The sequence below is a fragment of the Numida meleagris genome, unplaced genomic scaffold (genome assembly GCF_002078875.1).
Source record: "Numida meleagris isolate 19003 breed g44 Domestic line unplaced genomic scaffold, NumMel1.0 unplaced_Scaffold288, whole genome shotgun sequence".
NCBI classification, from domain to species: Eukaryota; Metazoa; Chordata; class Aves; order Galliformes; family Numididae; genus Numida; species Numida meleagris.
Genome location: NW_018364536.1, coordinates 66899 through 90836, shown reverse-complemented (window position 1 = coordinate 90836; position 23938 = coordinate 66899). Strand labels below are relative to the sequence as shown.

The window sequence follows — 23938 nt, the reverse complement described above, 5'->3', positions numbered from 1 at the left end:
TTGGAGTCCACATTGCTCATGGCTTTAACAGGGGATATTTTCCCAAGGGTCAAGCTTGCCAGTTATGAAGATGAGCAGACTGAGCTGCGGGTGGGAGGAGAGATGTAGGTGCTTGAACTTCCTGATTCACTGAAAAGACTTTGAGAGGAGGTGCTACAGAACAGCATAAGTCAGAATCACTGCCTTAAAAGGTCAAGCTGAAGGCAGAAGATGGTGTTATTTATCAGGCAATTGCAGCATCAAGAAAAGGTGATAGCTGCTTTCTGAGCCTGAGGAAAGAGAAGAGGAAGCAATGACTCAACCAGCCTAAGCACCTAAAATGATGCCACCAACATAAGGTAAGTCACGAATACCTGCTGAATTGCTGTCTGATAACCACATACATCCAAATACATGAAAAATCAAGGAATTAATCTTTCCTCAGATTTTAAGGAACCACTTGCACCCTTTTCTGTTTTCTTATAGGGTCAAATATCACCTATTTCCACACAGTCACGTTTATATGAAAAAGACACCTGTCACTGTTACCTAGGCTTAGAAGTCCTGCTTTCAAAATTGCCAGGCAGTGAAAAAAATCTGGCAAAGGCCAAGTGGTGCTTCACAGAAGGAAATGAAAACAGCTAACTGCTACTGTATCAAAAAAGCAAGTAAAGTGAGAAGGGCCACATCAGCCATATCATATTATGCATATAGGAATCCAGGAGTCTAAATTTGTTTCAGGTGCTCATGGGTAAACAAGTTCAAGTTTGATGCTAAAAATATTGAATTCAATCAACCATTGTTCCTGGAGAAATATTTAGCATTAAATGGAAACGTATCTTTGCAAGAAGTTAATATATTACAGACTTGCATGCCATACTACTTTCATTACTTGCTTATTGAATATATTAATTTACTCTTTGCTAATGGAATTATCTTCTATTTCCCTTTTTATTGATTTTCAGATAATTGCAATAGGGACAGCTACTTGTTCAAAATCATGATTAGTAAATCTAAAACGTGGTAAATTTGTGTGATTTTATAAATTCTGTATTTAAAAAAAGATCCTTTCATTTCTATCATCTTGAATTTTCTTAAAGTTCTAGAGAATGATCAGCAGAATGAGGAAGGCTGAAAGGTGCTAGGAGTTACCTTTAGGTCTAACCATTTCAATTTCACAGGAGCAATACCGAGTACCTGCAGAGCTGTACTGCATTAGCATCAGCCAAAAACATTTTCAATCCTTGTTACTTGCTGAGCTGGAAGCAGCTTTTCTAAAACCTTCCAGAGAAATCCAATTCTAATCCTATTTGCTTTACCAGAACTGAGTATGGAATAAGTTTTGAGGATTTGTTTCATATTTATAAGAAGCTGATAGGAAGAGAAGGGTGGGGGGAAGCCCATAACACTCACTGTTTCATTTGTAAGGATGGAAGGATTTCTTTGTTACACATATACGTGACTGTATGAGGGTCTGAGACCACTGGTCAGATTATTTAAAAGAAGAAAAAATTTCAGATAACTGGAAGTTTGTGAATAGTCAGGAGGACCTGCAAGATCATAGGTAAAGAATGGAAGAGCACATGGGCAGACATGAAGAACCATCAGCCTGGTCTGACCAGTGAAGCAAATCTTGTCAGGCTGAGAAAGCGATAGATGGGGACAGTCTCATAATTTGCCTCCTATTTTATTATGTAGGCCCACATCAGAGATAGATGTTGATGGTATGACAATAAAGGTTGAACTTTCCCACCAACATTCCATTCCAGTTTGTTGCCAAGTGACAAATGGGAGCATAGGGGCAGTCTGGTAAAATGGCATCTGACATGGAAGCACATATGAAGTGTGTCATTGAATTCCTCCACGTGGAAAAAAATGGCACCCCTTGACATTCATCAACATTTGATGAATGTTTATGGATGTTAACACAATGAGGAGGTGGGTGATGTGTTTCAGCAGTGGCAACAGTGGGTCATTTTTTCTGGTGCAGTAGGAAATCCCACACCAGCGAGAGAACAGCATCACTGACTCAGAGCATGTAAGACTGACAAGCAGACATGCTAGTACTTCCAAACAGGCAGAATGAAGTCACGACAACATGAAACACCATCTGAGAGTAGATATTCTGTACAAAATGCAAGGAAATTTCAGGAAATTTCCATGGAATGAACTAGGAGGCATGTCAGAATCATGACCAACAATGCTGGCTGGAGTTCAAAAGGATCAGCTCCACACCAGAAAAAGCATTCAAGTATTAAACACATCTTTGGTCCTGTTTATGTATTGCAAGTTAGTTTTACATTAAAATTCCATGATTCTCACCCATTACTTATGATTAATCATAAAATGGTGGCTTCTTCCTGAACATTACTGCAGGACAGTCTCCACAAACTAGCAATAATAAATTAAATTAGTAAACTTGAGCAGTATCCAGACCTCAGCAAGTTACTAAGTGCTTTACAGGTTTCTTATTTTGTATTTAAAAAAAAAAAAGAGTGATTCAAATATTATGTAAATGACAGGCAAAATTTTTCTGTGAACCCAAACAGCTCAAAAGTAAACAAGGCTTTCCAAGCATGTTGCATAGTGCTGCATAAGGCATGTATATCCAACCCCTCACCTGTGAGCTTCGTATGGCTCGACCCCTGTCCCCGCACCATCATGGTAGAGGCTCTTCCCTGCTGTACAGCCTGAAACAGACCCATCTGTACACACATCACCTGGTAATCATCAAACACTGATACGTAATTAGTACTGTCTGAGCTGAAACCAGGACACAGAATGAGCGTAGTGCAGTGCTAACTCAAGTTACGACAAATAATCTTATGCATTTTGATATAATAGCTGAACACAGTCCTGTGAGCAGCAAATAAATATGCAGCCTTGCTTTCCATTTTGAAAAAGGATTTTGAGAACTGATTTCAAGATTGCAAAAAAAAATCAATTTTGGTATAAAACCAACTCAATTTTCAGTTGATATAAACATACTACCTGAAGATTTTCAAATGCAATGAATAGAGTTGCAATCAGGTATGTAACTCAAATAAAAATTTGATCATTTTTCTTTAAAAGACTTGTAAACTTTGTCTTACTAGAAAAAACTATCCCTTACTTCACCATCCCGTCTTATTCATTCCATCACTTTTAAGCAGTATGCAAATTTGTGAGCAACCATTGTCAAGAATGAAGTACATAAAGGTAAAATTTCATCAAAAATCTCTAACAAAAACCTTGAGGACTAAGAACTGCAACCACTCCCATCAAAACAGACACTAATGCATTAGTTTCACTACAGCAAGATCAAATATCCCACTAGTTTTATGTTTTAATAAAATTAAAAAAAAATAAGTTTTGTTACTTATATACGGTAACTATATTATATGTTTTACAAGGGCTGCCCCAAAAGCATCCACTTATGATGTTGGAACATGATGTCAGAGACAGGTGTTGGTGGTATAGCAGTAGAGGCTGAACTTTCACAGCAATATTCGATTACATTTTGCTGCCGTGTGACAGATGGCAGCAGAAGGGCAGTCTGACAAAGTGACATCTGACATTGAAGTGAACGTGAAACAAAACTGTGTTCATTGAACTCCTCCATGTGAAAAAAATGGCACTCATTGACATTCATTGACACTTGCTGAGCATTTATGGAGACCAAACAATGAATGTTAGCACAGTGACAATGGGTGACCTCCACTGGTGCAGATATTCAGGAGTGTGGCACGCAGGTTCTTGTCCGCTGCTGGCAAAAATGCAGAGCATAATGGTGATGACTATGTTGAAAAATAGTGTTTTGTAGCTGAGAGTTTGCATTATCAAACAGTATTACTGTGCTCATTGTATCTGTTCTAATTTCCATGGAAATAAAAGGCATTACTTTCAGAGCAACCTATGTATACATGGCCTGAGATAATTCCTCTTCACTCAGTGTGGCCCAGACAAGCTGAAAGGTTGGACACCCACAGAATAGCAGAAGAGGGAATAAATAAATAAATGAGAGTCTATACATGAGAATTCAATATGTCAGAACCTCAATGTGAGGTTTTGGATGAGACTCACAGATCTTTAAGTATGAAAGGATCTATTGCCAGCTGCTTAAAATATACTGTGATTGACTAGCTAACTTCTCATGTACTAGACAATACTCCTCCCTTGTCTTTGTTACACTTTGACAATGAGAGGTCATTTTTAAGAATCATCCAGCATACATTCATCTTCCCCAACACACACACTAAATACTTAAGAATATAAGTATAAGTTAAGAACAGTTTTCTGGAAAAAAAAAAAAACAAATTGTTTCCTTCTATTATGAAAAAGGCTTAAGTATTCCCCTCCCACAACCTTCCTTCTACAACTGAGTATCTGAATCTACTGCATTTACCCTGTTCTCTATATGAGCAGACAATCATAGCCAAGTACATCTTCTGTAATGTACACCTCAAAGCACACTGTCTAAAAAACTTGCTATCTTGTGTAAATTCCCGTCACTGCCAGAAATCTCCTCAGACATATATTGCATTGGACTGGGTCAAAAGTACTAGGCCAATAGCAGTTCTAACAAATTAGGGTTTGTTTTCTTTTTTGTTAAGTATCTAAGGAATTTTTTTTGTGTACTGCAAACAGCATAGCTGATGACAACTACGAAAAAAATATCGATCCATGAATAAGAACGTACTATTCAAGTAAATTTACATAAATTAGGTGCTTCTGTGGGAAGTCACCCAAGAGTTTAAATCTAATCCATATTCTGGGTACTGTTCCTATCTCGATGAACAGAAATTCGACTCTGAGACAATTTTTGAAAACAACAACCATGAGCCCCTAGAGCACCTAAATGACATTATAAAGGATTTAAAGATTTTTCATAATTGTAGTAGACAAATTTCTGAGCAGAGCGGCAGATTTTTGCCCAACATTATGTACAGTTCTTCCCTGTATCAGACCAAGCAATTATAGGCACTGAGAAGAAGTTACATTACGTACTCTAATTCAACTAAAACCCCACAAAAAGTGGAAAATACAGTTTATCCAAAGTAGCTTCTTCCAGACCAGTGAAAAGAAATAAGCCAAATATTATAAAATACTATGAAAGCAATTATACAATATAGCAGAGTCTTCTTATGAACAGAAGAAAAATAACTTCAAGCACCCTCCTAATTTAAACATGTTGTTCATAGTTAGCAAAGACAAGAAGTTAGTATTCATGCTACTCAGTCTGTGGATAAGTCTTGTTTTCAACAGTGGCTATCATTCTTACGTAAAACTCCTTTCTTGTAAAGCCAAGCAAATCAGCTCCTTGCCCTCTCTCCAGTCCTCTATAATGTGTATTTTCTCTCCTTTACATATTCTGACAGATAATATCCCAACTGTCTCCTGTAGTATGAAATCACAGAGTACAATTAAATCAAAGATAATCCAAAAATAGTTTTATAATGAACTCTCTCGAAAATATTTTATGCCAGGGATGAAACCGAAATATACCCTTGCAAACAGAAAGTCACATCCTTTGCTTATTAACAGAAGTCCTGAACGTTAAACAGTATTTCCTAGTTATGAGTCATATTTTACTCCTGATGAAAGAATCAGACATGACTATCAGCAAGCATTTCTTTACAGCTTACAGGAATCTCACTGCAATAAAAACAGATTAATGGGTCTGCTCTGAAAAGCATTTGTACAACTGGATGTTAACATGAAAAAAAGAAATCTGTTCTGATTAAATGAGGACATCTGGTCAGCTTCCTGTTGGAAGTGATTATTCTAATTTTAATAACAATAAAAGCAATCCAGTACATCTAGCAGGCACAGATACTATAAACATCCAAACTGAGCATTTAAGATTGCAAGTCACCTCAAAAGGAGATCAACAGCAAAAGACATCGTGCAATGCCAGTGAACAGGATAAGATCCCAGGAACTCCTGCCTGCCATCCTGCTTTTGCTACTCTTGCCATAGTGAAGAACCTGTGTAGTAAAGCTGCAGACTTGCCTAGACTCATGAGGCCATTGGGGAAAACCTTTCAGTCACTACAAGCTTTGAATTATTCCTAGGAAAATCCAGATCCACATACTTCTGGGTGTACAGTATTTAAAAGACATGGGGAGCCTGGCATAGTCACCCTCTTGAAGGGATATGTGAGCACAAAGGGAAGTCATTTCAAGGACTTCCTCCTTACTGCTCCCACTGGGAAATCCTCTGTACACATTTTATTTTCTGAACTGCAAAGGGAGGACTAGTAACTTTGTCTACAAATAGAGTCTGTTTTTTATCATTCAGTTAGACTCTCTTAGAAGAAAGGGAGCATAAGAGGAGATTGACTACAGCATCCTGCCATTTGCATTTCTAATCATTACTGAGAGGCTTAAATCCAGAAAAAGAGAGTTAACTTATAAACACAAACAAAATAAGATTAGGAGAACTAGTCAAGAGGAAGAGTTATTCTGTCTAGTGCACAGACACAATAATCAGGGACAATATTAACTAGAGCCATCTCAGATAGACTGTGGCCACCCTACCAGTTCTCAGAGCAAGAATAGGATTCTTAACATCATTATCTGACTTCCAAGACTCAGGAATGCATAGATTTCACTGGCATCCTCAAAACAAAAGAATCAGAAATAAAAAGAAACGTTTGCCAGTGCAGAGGAAAAAATCAAAGGAGAATCTCAAGGATACTGAAATATTCCTGACATCTGGGAGAGTTACCAGTTACTTATGCATCAGAGGTTTCTGGGCCATTGGAGATCTGCGGAGTTATCACCACTGACCTGTGCTCATTGTGCTCAGAGCTACCCAGATGGCAGAGAGAGGTGCTGCCTGGTCTGAAAATAAAAACATCAGCACATACATGGAAAGGTTCACAAATGGGAAAGTTTCATAAAGGCCTGTGGCATATGCTGTCTTCGCTTGCTGCTTTGCCAGGGTCAATCCAGGTGAACGCTCTGAGAAGCAGAAAGAAAGCACTATCATCTCAAAGATTGTTCAGCAGTATCTGCCTGAGACCATGAGAGGCTGATAAAAAGAATTTGTGCGGTTGAGTGACAGGAAGAACTACCTTTCAGCTGATGTTTGCAGGTCAGGCTGACTTTTGGAGTTGTTTTGGAGAAAATGACCGCTATGGAGTGAACATGCATGCCCACCAGCCCACCAGGTATCAGGTGTATGATTGCCATATGATCAGCTGCTGATTGCCATATGAGTGGAGCAGGTGTCCTTGCCCCGAGCAACTAGAGGTGCACAAGAGCAGAATGAAGAGAATAAAAATTGGAAAGTTTGGAATTAGGGTTGTGTCCCCTCCACAGAACTGCAGCTGTGCAGATCAATGAGAGATCTCTAATCTGCAGCCCTCTACGGATCAATGAGATATTACTGGATCCATGTTGGTGATTATTCCTGCTTCATGACCCATCCACTAGGATTTCTCTCTTTACTATCACTAACTTCCCCATCTTCCCTGCATCCTTTAACTGCTTAGAATTTGTAATAAAACAGCTGGGCAACATCTTGGCCTTGATTGCTGCCTTAGTCTTGCTCTGGGTGTATATGTACATACAGACATATATATAAAACAAGCTCCTCCAATAACTGGAGCAAGACAAATGCCTTTTGAAACAAAACAAAGTAGAACAAAGAAGTCTTTTCCTTGAGCTATGTTTTTATTTCAGGCCATAAAAACAAATGCTATTCTATGTTGGTCAAAACTGACATTAGATCTTCTCCACAGAGAAACATCCAAATTCACAGAAGCATGGAGTCACCAATACTGAAATCACAGAAAAGTGAAAGAAATTAAAACTTTCATGTGGCCACATACATAACTGCATAACTGAGTGCTTGAAAAGCAGCATGACAGGACTGTTGAGATTAATGCTCCAGGAATTACTTGCACATTTTATGGAGATTTGAAACTCAACACCCTAATCCAAATCCTAGTGTTCTGCTCAGGGATCTAGTTAGGGACTGCAGATGTCAATTGTAGGCTCTCCTTGGCTCATCTGCTTCATTTCTTTGGGGACTGCTTCATTGTGCAGCTGTGTATCAGGTACTGTATTAGCACTGCTTCCCATTCTGTGGATACACTGACAAAACAAAGCTCCATCATTCCACTGCTTCTCACTGCTGCTTTTTCTGAATGAACATTACTGGGAAAATAGTGCTACTTGCTACTAACAGAGTAATTACATCCCACAGAACTCAGTGATACCAGTCAGTTCCTTATCACTGCTCGAACACTCTCAGTCACACACAGGAGACAAGACTTCCAGGGAACAAGCAACAGGAGTCTGAGTATCTATTCTGTGTGGTGGTACACTTTAGGATGTATGCGACAGTCTTACAGACTTCCTCATTGTGATTGTGCCTGAATTTTGTTACCAAGCTGGAACTTAGGTGATCCATATATAACACCACAGCACATACTCCTTGAAATTCCTGCAGCCTTCAGAAATATAGTATCAATAACCTGTGCCACAGACACAGATGAAATAAGCATATGACAGAAAAGAGACAGATTTATCACAAAGCTCTCTTAAGAGAGTATATCACAGGATATAATTAGAGCCAGTAGTGTCTCAACAAGTTTCCCTTCATATCATCCAAGCCTCTGGCCTCTATTTGTTCTCATTAATGAAACTTCCACCAAGAGCAGAAAAAAAGGACCAAACAGTAGATGTAAGTCAGGCACACACACTTCATCGTTTTATGTAACAGAACATCATAGATAGGACAGATTATTTTAGGCTGCATTGGCCTACTCAGCTACAAATTCTTTAGACCAGGAAATACCAGAGACTCTCCATGTGAAACAGGAATTAGACATTCATCTAATTTAGTAGGGTTTTTATTTATTTATAAGCTACTTGTAGTCCTAATTGTTTGACCTCATTGACCTCTACAACTTCCCGAGGAAGGGAAATGGAGAAGCTGATGTTCTCATCTCCCTGATTATAAATGATAGAATGCGTGGGAACATGCACAAAGCTGTACTAAGGGAAATTCAAATTAGGCATTTATTTACCATGAGAGGGGTCAAACACTGGAATAGGTTTTCTAGAGAGGTGGTTAATGCTCCACACCTATTCGTATACTTAGTTAAGTTTTGGTTAGCTCTGAAGTGGTCAGGCAGTTGGACTTGACAGTCTTCGTAGATTCCTTCCAAAGGAACTATTCTGTTTTGTTCTATTCTATTCACCATCCAATGGTATTTACACCAGAAGTACTATTGTCAGCATGTCAAGGTCTCAGCCTAAGAGTTAAAAATCCATTTGCAAACATCTACCCTGCAAAAAAAATATTGTACCCCATGTGCAAACATCTATACTGTAAAAAAAGATATCGTACTAATTATCTGCCACTTGCTAGCTTTCACTATTTAAGCGAGTTTTAAACCCACATCACCCTTACCATGTTCATACATCATCCTGGATCTACATTTTTTTCCTTTGTTTTTGTTTAAAGTCAAATGAAAAATAAAAGACAAATTTTGTATTTCAAGTTTCAAATGAAAAGACAAGTTTGACAAAGGCATTGGATTGTGCTGCTTTACTTAACATGAACGTGCCCAAACCACAGCCCATCAGCTGCATGTAGCCCACTACAGATCATATTGTGGCCCGCGACCTACTCTGTGCCACCGTAGTGGCAGCTCCTCCCATTGAGCAGCCCAGTCTGGCAGGGCATGCACCCATCACCCAGCAACATCCAGCAACAAATGAGTGCCCTATTAATGCTGTCTTGGCTGAAATACGTACACAGGATGGGCTCAGTACACTGCTAACTGAAGTTATGGAAAATAATTTCACGCATTTTGATATGCTGGCTGTATGCAGTCCTGTGAACAGCAAATAATATGCAGTCTTGCTTTCCATTTTGGTAAAAGAATTAAGAGTAGGTTTCAAGATTCTGCAAAAAATCATTTTTTGTATATTAGTAGTTCTATTTTCAGTTGACATAGTCATGGTTTTATGATTTTTCATTATCAGTATTCCACAACATAACATTATGTAGTGCACTGGAGTTAAAGACTTAATGCTCCAGTTCCGTGGACTACAGATTTCAGGTACCTGGTTCTCAGAAGAGAAGAAATACATTCCCCAGAGCACTTTGTGTTCAGAGGGAAAGCTAAAACTCCTTGTAAGTTATGAGATGCTCTTTTTTTGTTTGTTTGTTTCACTGCCCGGGAGTGCATGTTCCCCACTGTCCTGCCTTCATTTCTTAGAGTAAGGCTGTCAGTTTTGATTTATTGCCTCAATTCCAATTATATTGTATTATATTGTGTTATCTTGCATTCCGATATCATGTTTAGTACATTAGCTTTCCTCCTCAGATCATTGCTGAGGTTCTGTCTTTAGGCCCATCTCCTTCCCCTTCCTCCTCCCCCTTTCCCAGGGCATAGGTCCACAGGTGCCCTGCCTCATTCGTCACAAATCTGGGCCAAACTGGCCCATAAACCATCAACACTGCTTTCCTCCTTTTTTGGGGCCGGTGGGTCTGTGTGCCTGCTGTCCCCATCACAGATGCAGATCTAGAGATAACTCTGTGACAGGCAAGTTACCTGCAAATTTTCAGATGGAACGAGCAGAGTTGCAACCAGGCATTCAATGCAAAGAAAGCTTTGACCATGTATCTTTACTATACTTTCATAAGACTTGTCTTGCCAGAGAAAAGGATTCCTTGCTTCACAATTACACCTTTTTTCATTTCATTCCTTTATGGCAGTACATACATATGTGAACAACTGTTTCCCAAGATGAAGCACAGAAAGTAAAATTTCATCAAGAATCTCTGACAAATACCTTGAGAACTGCAATCATTTCCATTAAACCAGACATCAGTGCATTAGTTTCACAAAAATCAGGTTAAATATCCCACTAGTTGCATGTTTTTGTTGCCTTCTTCCTTTTGTTTCAATAAAAATTATTAAAAAATAAGGTGGTGGTGGTATGGCAGTAGAGGTTGAACCTCCTCACCAATATTCTGTTACAGTCTATTACCAATATTCTATCACCAGTCTTCTCACAGAGATAGAAGGAAGAACTGCCAGCAACATGAGCACTGTTACAAAGCACTCTTGCAGCTAGGGAAGTTTTGTCTTAAAAGGTTTTCTCTTTAAAATTTCTCGGATTATAGGCCCCTCTTTGGGCGAGGCACAGCCAGCAGGTGGCGCCAGTGGCCCACGGCTGTCCCCGACAACTTGGGCAGGGAGGGGGGCACCGCCCCTCCAGCACGCTACAAACTGATTCGGGGTGATGGCCGACGCAGCACACATCCTCTACTACACGCAGGATGACTCGTGAAAGCATCAGTAGCACTAGGAGTTTTGTGCCAATATCCACAGTCTAAAATCTCACATTTCTAGCAAAAATGTTATGTCTTTATCTCAAGATTTATTTTCACTCTTGCCATATTAAGCCCAGTGCTTTTTCCATGAACACCAGTGTTAGGCTGGCCTTCCTCCTAAAACCAAAGCTCTAAATCCCTGCTATGCATCTTCTGCCTTCTTAAAATATACCTGATACCTTCATACCTTTTACCGAGAAAACCTGCATCCACTCCTCTTTTCCACTTCCCTCAGACCTCTCTAGCTCCCATATCCCGCAGCATAAGATGTCTGGTATTTATGCCTGACCAGCCTCTCTCAAAGACCTCAGGGCATCTTGTGCATCTGTCACCCACTCCTAATCCTGCATAGCCTGTGCTCTGTGTCTCCACAGCTCTGGCATCTGCTTCTCAGCAAGGGGATGCTCTGCAACCTTGCAGCAGAGAGAACAGCAACAAGCTCTGAGCCAATAAAGCTGTAGCCACACTCCATAAACACTGCTGCCTCCCAGTCCTTTTAGGGAGAGAGAGGCTGCAGATCAGTCCAATCCTCCAAACAATGTGGTATGCTGACCCCAGGAGAGGAAGTGGCCCCAAAACACTGGCCACAGAGCAGAAAATATGTTGTGGCCCTTCAGGTCTCATACTCAAAGGCACATGTGCTAGTCTGCAGCCAAAAGTTAATTCTCCAGATTTCCTTTCTCACATAGTCTGACTCCTTCCTTACTGCCTATTGCAGGTGAAAGATTGGGAGGGAGCTGAAAAGCCCAAAAGGCAGCAGACAAGCATGTCTCATTCCAAATAATGGGGAAAATTAAAGGCATGGATTTGAATTCCATAGCCAGGGAGCCCTTTTCAACCTTCTTAAGTCCCTTTCATAGATAGAACACACAGGACTATGATGGGACAGTATCAGGTCTGTGCCAGCTTCCATTTCCTCTTTCATGTGAAAAATCATCAATATCCCAAGTAGTTAAGCCATCTCTGCTTCACAGTAATATCCAAATGGTCCAAGGACAGTTTCTATCTTCTACATCTTTTTCTATAGATGGTATTCATGCCGCATTGAGGAGAGGAAGAATGATTCAGCTTTTAATACTTGAATGTATAACATAACATCTCAGTGATAAGATCTTAAGCCATTTTTCACTTTATATATATAAAAAGTCAACCTTCTTGATTGCCAGGTCTTCTCAAAGCATTCTAATCACTGCCCAGTTAGATTTTTGGATACAAGTATTTACTTCATTTTTTATGGCCATCAGAACGTGCCTGACTGACTGCAGATGACAAATCATGCTGCACGGTGCAGTACCTAAGCACCTCCAAGGTCAGAACTATGAAGGTACTCCAAGTCTGGAGGAAGCTAGCTGGCTGTAGCTTCTGGAAGCATGAAGAATTAGAATAGACTTTACGCATCTGGGAGTAAATCAAGCCATTAACTTGAAGAGATCACATATGCCTGGATCCTCACAGGCAACAGTCAGCTGAGCAAGGTAAAGACTAAAAATAAAATTAAAATAATCATCTTCACAGACACTTGCCTTCGGATGGTTTAAAAAAAACAATAACAGAAAAGTGTTGGTCAGGTCATTAGGTGACGGCAGATTATTTTTAAAAATAATAAAATGTGTCTTCCTTCTAAGGTGGAGGCCTAGGATTTCATGGCAAGATATGTGATGTATTCCTGAAGGGCTTCCTTCCTTCACAGAAGGACAGTCATACAATCAGTACAATCCTAGATTAGTTGCTGTAATGAAGCACAGACAGGAAATCTATACATTTCTAGTAAGGGAGATTGTTTCTATAGACTCAGGAAGAATACTGAAAAAAGAACAGATTAAAGATACCAGATCAAGGCAAATCCGTTCTCTACATTCTCATTCCCAGTTTACAGATTTTGTGTTTGGTTTCTTCTAATTCCCTTCTCTCTTTTTATTAAATTTAATTCATGCAACATTAATCATACTATTTCAAAATCAACCCATCAAAAAAGTGATACTTGTATTAGATTGAACGTACTTTTCAGATATTTTGAAGAAGTCTCTGGGTTCATTGCAGACTGCTGTAGAATAACTTCCTGTTACCAGAGAAAGAAAGCTGCTCTTCACGCTTGTCTGAACAATTGTCCTTTTAATCAAAGAACTGCCCAAGTTCTGTTGTTGTTGTTTGTTCTGTTTGTTTGCTTCCTTTTAATGAATTGGCAGTAAAAAGGAAGTATATGACTGACCAAGTTTCAACATGCCTCAGAAACACAATGCTTTATTTCAGCAGCAGCTGGTTTGTACTGGGGCAATACCAGGGTGATCCAGTATAGGCTGGGAAAAATAGTGCTGTTCAGCCTACAGTGCACTTCCCTTATGGGTTTTCTGCTGCAGGGAAACGGAAAGGATTTTTGATAGAAGTCAGCTTTGCAGACCATGGCATCAACTGCCAAGAGCACTGATGAAATCAGCTTGTATTCATCAGGGCTTCTTAAGGTGCTACTCAGAGGAAGATGCAAGGTCATGGTGATGCAGACCCTCCTTCAGCCATATCAATACTTTCTCTCAGAAACTATGCAAAATGTTTAACAATCCTGCAAGTAGAACTACTTGCCTAAACAGTCACCCTCACCTTGTCCTGTACAAAAACATTGTATTTTATCCTAAACTTTTTAAAAAATTGGCTTAACAAATACTATACAATATCCTTTCTACAATATTCCTTACCAATAACTGTAATTTTAATAACAACCTGGGAAATGTATTGCTCACATCTGTATCAAAACCTTTCTAAAGGCTTCCTGTATCCTATTAAGTCTCAAAAAATATCCTCTTATATATGATCTACAAATTTGCCACCTTTCCTCCTAGTTTTTTCTATGTTTTGTTCTCCAAGTTATCCAAATTTCTTGCAGTGATGATCACTCACTTCCTATCCTGTGAGGGCTATTTTTGCATTTCTCACTGCATTTATTTCCAGTGAAGTATAGAGAAGATGGCATAGGGAATCTTCCTTCCTCTGCAATAGGATATAACAGCCATGGACTTCAGGGAATATGAATCATAGACTTTTTCAACACCTAGGGGAAGCTAGGAGGTGGAGAAGACAGGAGCAGTAGAATAACAGTGAGGAATGGGAAGCAAGTAAGCAGAAGGGAAGAGTATAAATGTATGGAAAACTAATAAGAAATTGAAGAGGGAAAAGTATTATTGAATATCAAATGATGGAACAACAGGAAGGAAGGACTGAGAAGCAAGGTGATATGGGAGAGAACCATTTGGGGGAAGAGAAAGACATTTTTAGCTTTTAAAAGAAGCAGAGATGATAAAGGTTACTCATTATCAATACCCAAGCTCATACTGATAAGCCCTTACATTTACTGATATATAGAAGATGTGAGGACAGATTAAAAAAATGTGTTGTTTCTGAATGAGGAGAGCTACTGCATTTTGTACCTCAGCAGCGAGCCTCAGAAGCCCTAACAAGGGCCATGGTACTGCATTCAGTATAGATACATCCCATCAAGTCTGGGGAAACTATTTAGTTTTAACAAAATCAAGATTGAAAGAAAAATAAAAGATCACTTGTCTCTATATCCTAATGTAGCCTGGATTTGTGTGCCACTTTAAGGTGGATCCTGCAAAAACTTGCCTGAAGATGAAGTGCTTAAGTACTGTTTGAATCCCCAGAAACAGGTAGAGCTACAAGAGCTTGGAGTCTTAAGCTACTATAACCTACAGTTTATGAATGGGAGTTAGAAACTCCCTACTGCAGAAGCTAGACAAAGAATAACAAAACAAACCTAGAAAAATATCTTCCTTCTCCTCCATGCTACTCTCCAGTAAAGAAAAACAGGAAGCTTTATGAAAACAGATACTTCCCATAAAACACAGCTTTTAAACTAATCACCAAATTCCATCCAGAAATGGAAAGAAAATTTTGGATCACCTTAGATTTGTCCACTGTCACTGGATACAGAATAAAACTGAGCTAAAACCAGGACCACATAAAGAAAGTAAATTACACATGGATATGCCAATATACTGATGCCCTGTCACCTCCTTGTACTGCAGCACAAGTAGTAGAAGTTGTAGGCAAATGTGAACAAGTGGCACAGCAGGGCCAGTACTTCTGGCACAGGAAAAATCTCAGTCTCTCAGGAGCTGATGATTAGGACAGTTTTTTTTTGCTTCTGCAGGCAGTAGCAGCCTCATCATTTCCTGCTTCATTTCAGTGGATAACAGCAGTAGCTGTCATAGGTGACTCCCACCTGAAGGGAATGAGGGCTCCCATTTGAAGGCCAGATCCTCTTCACAAAGAAGTTTTATGCTGTTCCAGGGCTAGTCTAGGGATGTTTCCAGTAAGATTTTGAGCATAGCACAACCGTCAGACTATTATTCACTCATTCTCTTTCAAGTGCTTTGTGATGCTGCAGCTGCAGGAAACCTGAGGTCTATCAGCAAAAGTTCTCAGGACTCTGGGGAAACTACAGGATTCAGCAGCACTGGTAGCATTTTCCTCAGTCCCCTCGGTAATGGGGAGAGACAGGGAAAGAAACAGGTGAGTCCAGGTCATCAATGCCTGGCTCCAAGACTGGTGCCTCTACCAGAATATTGGGGTTTATAATCATGGAAGAGTCCTGGAGACCAGAGGGCTGTGGGGGCCTGATGGGACCCACCTATCTCTATGGGGAAAGGTTTCTTGGCCTATGAACTGGCAAGGTTAATTGAGAGGGCTTTAAACTAGGATTGGTAGAGGCAAGGGATACCAGTAGGAATACTGAGGTTAAATAAAGGGACAGTACAGCACTATCTAAGAGTGACAAGGCTAATAGGAACATCTGTAGGAATAGGGAAATGCTGTGGGTTCAGGAGCTTATCTGAGATGCTTGTATACCAAGACATGCAGTGTGAGAAACAAATGGAGATGGAGGTATTGAACTTTTCCCACAGCTTTGATATCATTGGTATTAGCGAGTCTTGGTGGGACAAGTCTCAAAACTGGAGTATTGGGATGGAGGACTATTGCTTGTTCAGCATCTTGACAGATGATCCAGTTCTGTGGATCGTGGATAGTTCCAGGTACCTGGTCCTCAGAAGAGAACAACTACATTTCCCAGAGGACTGCTTGCTGTTCTGTTACCATTTTCCATTCAGAGGGAAAGATAGAAACTGTACATATACCTTGAGACCTTCCTCTTTTTGCTCTCTCGCTTCCCTCCTCCTCATCCCGGCAGCATCTCTATCCCTAGCCATCTTGCTTCCAGCATTCGAATAAGGCCTTCCGGTTTTTGGACATTCTCTCTCATTTTACTCGAATAGCTTCTATTTCAATTATATTGTTATTTTGTGTCCTGATATCTTACTTAGTAAATTAGTTTGTTTCTCCTCAGGTTGTTGCCACTTTTTTTTTTTTGGCCCATCTCTCTACCCTTTCCTGTTTCCTGGGGCATGAGCTTCTGTGTCCCCCCACCCCATTAATCACAGAACCAGACTGAACCTGCCCATAAACCACTGACACTGCTCTTCATTCTCAGAACTTTTCTTTTTGGGATAAATTGTAGAACCAATGAGCCATAACTGAGACAGAATCTATCCATTTAAATGTAGTTTCTTCTTGTGACACTACCTAGAACATATCATGTGCTCATATGTTATTGACAGAGATTTGAAAACAATCTTTTCCTCAAAGACAGGACAGTCTACTCTCATATGGAAACCTCCCACAAAGAATTAGGAACTGAAATTTGCTAAATGCTTTTTCCTCCTCCATTCAGATCTGCACCCTACAGACCCTACTTCCATTATTACCCACCTGATGCTCAAATGTAGCTTTGTATAAAGCCACCGTAGAGATTAAAAACTTTATGAATCAGAAGGTTATGATCACTTGCACAGCCTAAGATAGTCTGAAAAAATTCCCTTCTAAATGACAACATTATGCACTGACTGGTGACAATTTATGAGACTTACTATGGCCTACATACAGAAAAAAAAAAATCAGAGTTTCCTATTGCTCTGCTGGAAATGAATCTGAGAAAAATCAGCAGATGTAAAGACCAGATCCTCTGAAGCACTGCTTGACATTACCTGGGGCAGTATCTATTAAGAAATCCTGTGCCTTCATAAATTCTTATTTTTACCTTCTCTTTTCATCTGATTTACTTTTCAAAATCCTCATCCACTGTCAAACGAATTGACTTACCTGACTGAAGCATTACACAGTATTTTCAAGACAACATAAGTTCTGTTGTGTCGTGCTTATTCTTATTTGCAAGAAATAAAGCAGTAAGTTTCATTATATACCCTCTGAGATACAGTTTCCTTTTGAATCTAAATTCAATCTAAATCAGTTTCTAGTACCACCAAGGACGAGTATTTTAAAACCACTGCCAATTATGCCTTTTAGTCTACTGTCTCTATTTAATTATTGATGTTGGCATTATATCTCAAGATATTTCTCTGACATACCAAGGAAATACTGTTTAATTTCACATTTTACTTTCTGAATAAAAAACTAATTTTAGTCATACAATCAGTTTCAGTGGATATTTTGGATCAGATAATTATTCATGCATTTAACAGTATTTTTTTTCCTGATCTGAGAACATCATACAATAATTCTTCACTAAACGATTTCCAGAAAACAATTAGTTGCAACAGACAACATGCTGAAAGTGTGGATCTGCCTGAGAATTGCAGGTGAGCCCCATAGCTTTTCAAAGTGAAGTCTTGGATTAGAACCAAACACCTGACTCTTCCTGGCTGATGCATGCTCTAAAAAGAAACTCTAATCTCAGTCTAGTTCCTACTAGAATTATTTGTCATCACATTCAATTGTCAGAAGGAGAAGACAATCTTTTGCTTTCCCCAGGCCTATTCAGATCACAGTCCCAAATTATGATTAGCTCACTATATTAAATTTAGAAAATTAGAAAATTTAGACTACACATGCATGAGCTATTAGAAATATACATCAGTATTATATTGAATGTGCAATTCCTATAAAAACAGTGTCTATTCTCACCTCTTACCTACAATGGGATAATATTGCATGCATGAAGATTTTATCTCCTAGCACACCCTTATCAGCGGTCTCATGAGGAGCTAGCTCTCTGTACAGCAGAGTTCTATACTTCTGTATAGAAGTTCTATCTAGGTTGTATAGTCTCTACACAAATCTCAATCTCAAACACCAGCAGTTTAGCCTGATATCCCTGCTATATTCACTGGGACACTAATGTGCCGTGAGTTCTTAAATAGAAGGCTGTTTCAAGACTCTATGAATTATTGAAAGCTCAAATATTCAGTCTTGTTTAAATCTGAACATAATCTTTAAGGTGAGAAGATGGTGAGGTAAATGTCTCACGTCTGTTCATTCAGTTGTTCCACAATAGCATAGGCATCCAACATTTTGGCTTGCCTGGGCTGCATTGAGTGAAGAATTGTCTTGAGCAGCATGTACATACATTGCACTGAAAGGGATGCCTTCTATTTATTTCCATGGAAATAATAATAGATACAAAGAGCACAATAACACTATGCGACAGAACAAGTTCCCAGATACAAAACACTATTTTTCAACATACTCGTCACTATTAGCTATGTATTTCTGCCAGTGATGAACAAGTGCCTGCATGCCGCGCTCATCAAAATCTGTACCAGCGGAGGTAACTCACTGTTGCCACTGCTGAAGTGAACCATCCACCACCTCACTGCGCTAACATATACCGTTTAGTCTCCACAAACATTCAGCAAGCACTGGTAAGTGTCAGAGGCTGCCGTTTTTTCCACTTGGAGGAACCGAACAACACACCTTTGCTTCATATGTACTTCTATGTTATCCTACATTTTGTCAGGCTGCCCTTCTGCTGCTGTCACACAACAGAAAAATGCAATGGAATATTGATGGGAAAGTTTAGCCTCTACTACCATACCACCAAGATCTGCCTCTAACATTGTGGGCCAACATGATAAAATAGAAGGCATTAGTTTCTGAGCAGCCCTTGTAAAATATGTAATATAGTTCATGTTTATGAATAACAAAAGCTACTTTAATCTTTAATATTTTTATTAAAACAAAAAGATAGCAACAAAAACATGGGGGATATTTGACCTTATTTTTGGAAAAAAATGCATCAATGCCTGGTTCAATGCAAGTAGTTGCTATACTAGGTAAGTTCTCATGGTGTTTGTCAGAGATTTTTGATGAAGTTTTACTCTTCCCATGCTTCATCCTCGAAAATAGTTGTTCACATACATATGAACTGCCAAAATGCAATGACATGAAGACGTAATTTTGAAGCAAGGGATCCTTTTCTCTGGCAAGATAGGTCTTATAAAAGTATAGTAAATAGACACAATCAAAGTTCTCTTTCAGGTGAATGTCTGACTGCAACTCTATTCAATCCATTTGAAAAATTTGCAGGTAATTTATGTCAACAGAAAATGTAGTTGCAAATAGAAAAGTTGCAGCAATCTTGAATTCTGATCTTAAATTCTTTTATCAAAATGGAAAGCAAGTCTGCATATTTTTGTTGTTCATGGGACTGTGTACAGCCTATGTATCAAAACACAAAACTATCTGCCATATTATTGGCAACAGAGATGCATACACCAATGTGTTTCCCAGAATGAATTTCTAGGTTGTTGTATAGTTAAACAGCCTCCTGAGCTGCTGCTTTAGTACAAAGTGTGTCAAAAACATATCCTCTATTTAGACAAGTTAGTGGATCCATCATTAAGTGGAGATCTCACCTAGATTCAGCTTTCTCAAATAATGGAAAAAGTTCATCTTCAAACATGTCTCTTGGAATCTTGCCCACAAGTATTTCTGCACAAACAGAAGGCTGCTGTCCTTACTATACAGACTCTGGAGGAGGCCCACCATACTCTCTCTGTCCTGTGGTCACATCAAGAGCATAGCCAGTTCTTTCCAAGAGTCCCTTAATTCTTGCCTCATCTGGTCCTTTGGTAGAATCTGCCACCTTGGTCCTGTTTTTCCCTCTGCTTGTATGCCCTCATGACTTCACATAAAAAGGCACTTCTGTTCTGAAGATGAGAGATCATTGCCTTTAAACTGCTTAAGAATTGCCAACACACCTTCTTCATTAAATTCCTTTACAGCTTCAATAGCTGTAGATAACTATGTGCAACTACTCTGCCACATAAGTGTAATCTAATTTTTCAGCAACTTTCTGTGGTAAACCAGCTTCTAGCAATACGTGGAAGTCCTCAGAATGGGTAACTGCAGCAGAAGTATCCATTGTCTTCTCAGTATCATTCTCATTCAAATGTTCAGTAGCCATGCTTCCAAATATCATGGTGAAATGCTGTGTGAAGGGGCTCAGGGCACAGCTAGCAGCTTAGCATACTGAGGAGATGCTCCCTTTCTTCACTCCCTTGGTGTGTCCAGACAGTATGCTGGAGCTGGTGTAAAATGGCACCCACTTGAGTACTCACACTGCTGCTGGCACCAACCCCCAGCCCCTTCCACTCAGTTCAGGGTGGGGAGAACAAGCACTGCACTGCACCCTCCCTATTTCCTGGTTTCAGCTCAGACAGTGCCAATTGCACAACAATGTTTGGTTGTTGCTAAGTGATGTGTGTGCACTTGGGGCTAGGCCAGGGTAGAGCCACTGCCATGATGGTGGGTGCAGGCCACACTCTGAACTGTGCTGCATATGACCTGGAGGCCATGGATTGGGCATGTAGCCTGCACTACAGCTACTTTAAAGACATGAATAATTCACCAGATACTGTAAGAATAGCCCAATAATAGCCTGTCAGGTTGCCAGGTCCCATTCAGAAGCTAACATTGGCTTTCATCTTTCAAATAATGCATATTCAAATTCATTTGTTGCCCTGTTATTTGACAAAGGTATTGCAGGTCACATTAATGTGAATTTATGAAATCCTCAGCTGAAACCCCACACCTGCCTTTGTCTTTCACCTCTCCAAAACATTTGCAGCCTATATCACATGTCATTGATTGCATCACAAAAGCTGATTTTAAAAATGCATGTTTCTGTCAACTTAATTTCAAAAGTCTTTGGAACCTAGCTATGCCATCACAAAACAGCATTCAACAATTCACAGACTAGTGCAAGATATGTCTATCTATATGCTATAACCTCTTTTGAAAGTCGTGATGGCAGTGCCTTATCATATAGCATAAGGAAGAAACATGCTCAACTTCTGGTGCTACTTCACAACAATATGTACAAACCAATTCTTCTTCTCACTTGTCTATATAAAAAAATAGGAGGAAGTAAACACATAAAGAGGTTGTCTGTTTAGCCTTTAGAAGCATAATCCAAACTTACCTGAAGTTCATGTAATCTTATTCAGACAAGACATAGGGATACAGTAACAAACTGCTGTGACCCTCACAGCCTGCAGACTCATTATTCCTGCAGATGTAGTTTAAAAAAACAAAACAAAAACAGAAGTGTGCTGTCAGAGAACAGAGGAAAAAAAAAAAAAAAGGTCTATACCAAAACATAGCAGAAGTTCTGATCTTGTTTTCTAGGAAGAAATTCTCCTATTTCTTTCTAGTGAGTATAATATAGTTAATACCAGACTCCAGGTATTTATAACTTTAATTTCCTTAGCAAATGTGGAAACAGAGTTTATCGCTTTCACCCAGATTTCTCTATACAGCTTTGTCAAACTCCAAATATAGAAATTATCACTTCCATAGTAGGAACAATTTGTTCAAGGGGAATTCCAGGTAAATACGGGCTTTCCAAAGGTGTGACCATTTATCCACTGTTAAATACAACATGCTGAGCAGCAAAATAACCTGCACCCTCCTCTTCCTAGATACTTCACACTGTAAGTTATGCTGCTGCTGAAAGATAACTTGCTGTCTTATTTAACCTCACCCACGTACATCAGCATAAGAGCTACAGTAGCCTCACTGCTACTGGAGTAGCACAATAAGGCATAGGGTATAGACCTCCAAACCCAAAATAAATTAAGACCTAGAGACGACTTATCTGGTAAAGACAATACTCTTAACATGCAGACCCTTTGAGAAACAAAAAAGGTAATAAACAACCTGAGAAACATTTGAAAAATCTTCGCATGAATTTTGGCCTCCAATCTGTTACTTGACCTCCTATGCAATATTGTGGAACGGTTATGTGAAACTCTAGTCATTATTTTATGTTGCCTTACCTTTACAAATTCTGATGAAAAATATACGATTGAGAAAGGCCCTAGTGTCCCCTCAGACCTATTGAGAAAAATCTCATTGGAGGGACATAAGGACACACAGTCCTACACCCTGGAAAAAAGGGAAAGGAGAGTAGGGAAAAGGTAGGACAGAAAGGCCTAGACAAGAAGAAAGAAAAAAACAGCTCTGAGCTTAGTGAAAAAAAATTGCTAAATATGATAGCAGAATGTGAGATAACACAATATAATACAATGTAGTTGGAACTGAAGCTAATAAATCAAATAATTCAGAGAGGGGGTGTTTGAAACTAAAGTCCTTACTCTAATGCTGTAGGCAAAACAGCTAGGGAGTACATATAACAGAGACGAGCAGAAAGAGACAGTCCCATGACTCCTAGTCAATTTTATCTTTCCCTCTGAATGGAAAACAGAAACAGAATAATTAAGTCTTCTGGGAGCCATAGTTCATTCTTCTGGGTACTTGATTCCAGAAGAGAACTACCAACAATCCACAGAACTGCACTATTAACTCTTTAACTCCCATTATACTACACAATGTTATAATGGGGAATACTGTAATGCAACGGAATTGACATAGCATTGACAGAGTAGAAGAAAAGTCCTGGGCTACAGCAAATGAGAATATGCTCAACAGCAGCAGCTATGGACATAGAGACAAAGGAAAAACTCTACTTACCCTGAAAGACCTCAGATACACAAGGATCTCCAACAAGACACCCCTGCCTCCACTGCCAACCATTAAAAGAAGTTCTGGGAAGGGGTGGCTCTTGGGTGGCTCCTGGCTCCACTCCTTCCCATTACTCAGGTGAATTGCATGCACCTAAGCTCCCCTAGGTAGGCCCTGCCTCCCACCAGGTGCTCAGTCACTGTTTCAAGCTGTGACTTAGCATTTCCACTACAAATACCAATAACAAAAATCATAAAACCACAAGAACACTTGGTACTGATACACAATAGAGCTTTGCAGGAGGAAAAACACTGCTTTGACAACATATTTCCTATGAAAGTGGGAACTGTACAGAAGGAGATGGATACAAAAATGTTATATAATGGAGAACAGCTAAGAAAACTTTTAATTTTCTGAAAAATTAACAGGCAGTCTGCCTGCACACTACTGATACATAGACACGTACTTTTTACAGACCTTGCTTCAGGTGATTTCTGATGAGTCTTCTTCCCCAGGAGGGGAACTCCTGCAACCCCACACCCCATACCTTAATTTTCTAGAATATGCAGGAAGATTAGTGTATAAAGGAGAGAATAACTGTTTATGTTCATCACTAAACTAGAGACAGTTTCCTCTGTATAGAAGATTCCAGCACTTAAGATCTTACTTTATACCTCTAGCATATAGGACAGCATGCAGGACGGGGAGCAGTTCAGGTAATGCTCACATGATTTCAATCTCATCTCTTTTCTATCTGTATCAGGTAACCTCTTTTCATCAGATTAGCAGC

The 23938-nt window shown here is 39.4% G+C and overlaps 2 long non-coding RNA genes across 3 annotated transcripts in view; one reads left to right on the top strand and one right to left on the bottom strand.

Annotated features, from left to right (window-relative positions):
- Positions 1–211: 211 nt before the first annotated feature.
- LOC110391070 overlaps positions 212–23938 on the top strand; it is a 90489-nt gene continuing 66762 nt past the window's right edge. For both annotated transcript variants that reach the window (XR_002433963.1, XR_002433962.1), the window contains exon 1: positions 212–338. This is a non-coding gene — a long non-coding RNA (uncharacterized LOC110391070). The remainder of the gene's footprint in view (positions 339–23938) is intronic.
- On the bottom strand, positions 7629–23332 carry LOC110391071. The gene is made up of 3 exons (XR_002433964.1): positions 23158–23332; positions 21608–21694; positions 7629–8060 (listed from the first exon to the last, which is right to left on the bottom strand). It is a non-coding gene; the product is annotated as an uncharacterized LOC110391071 (long non-coding RNA).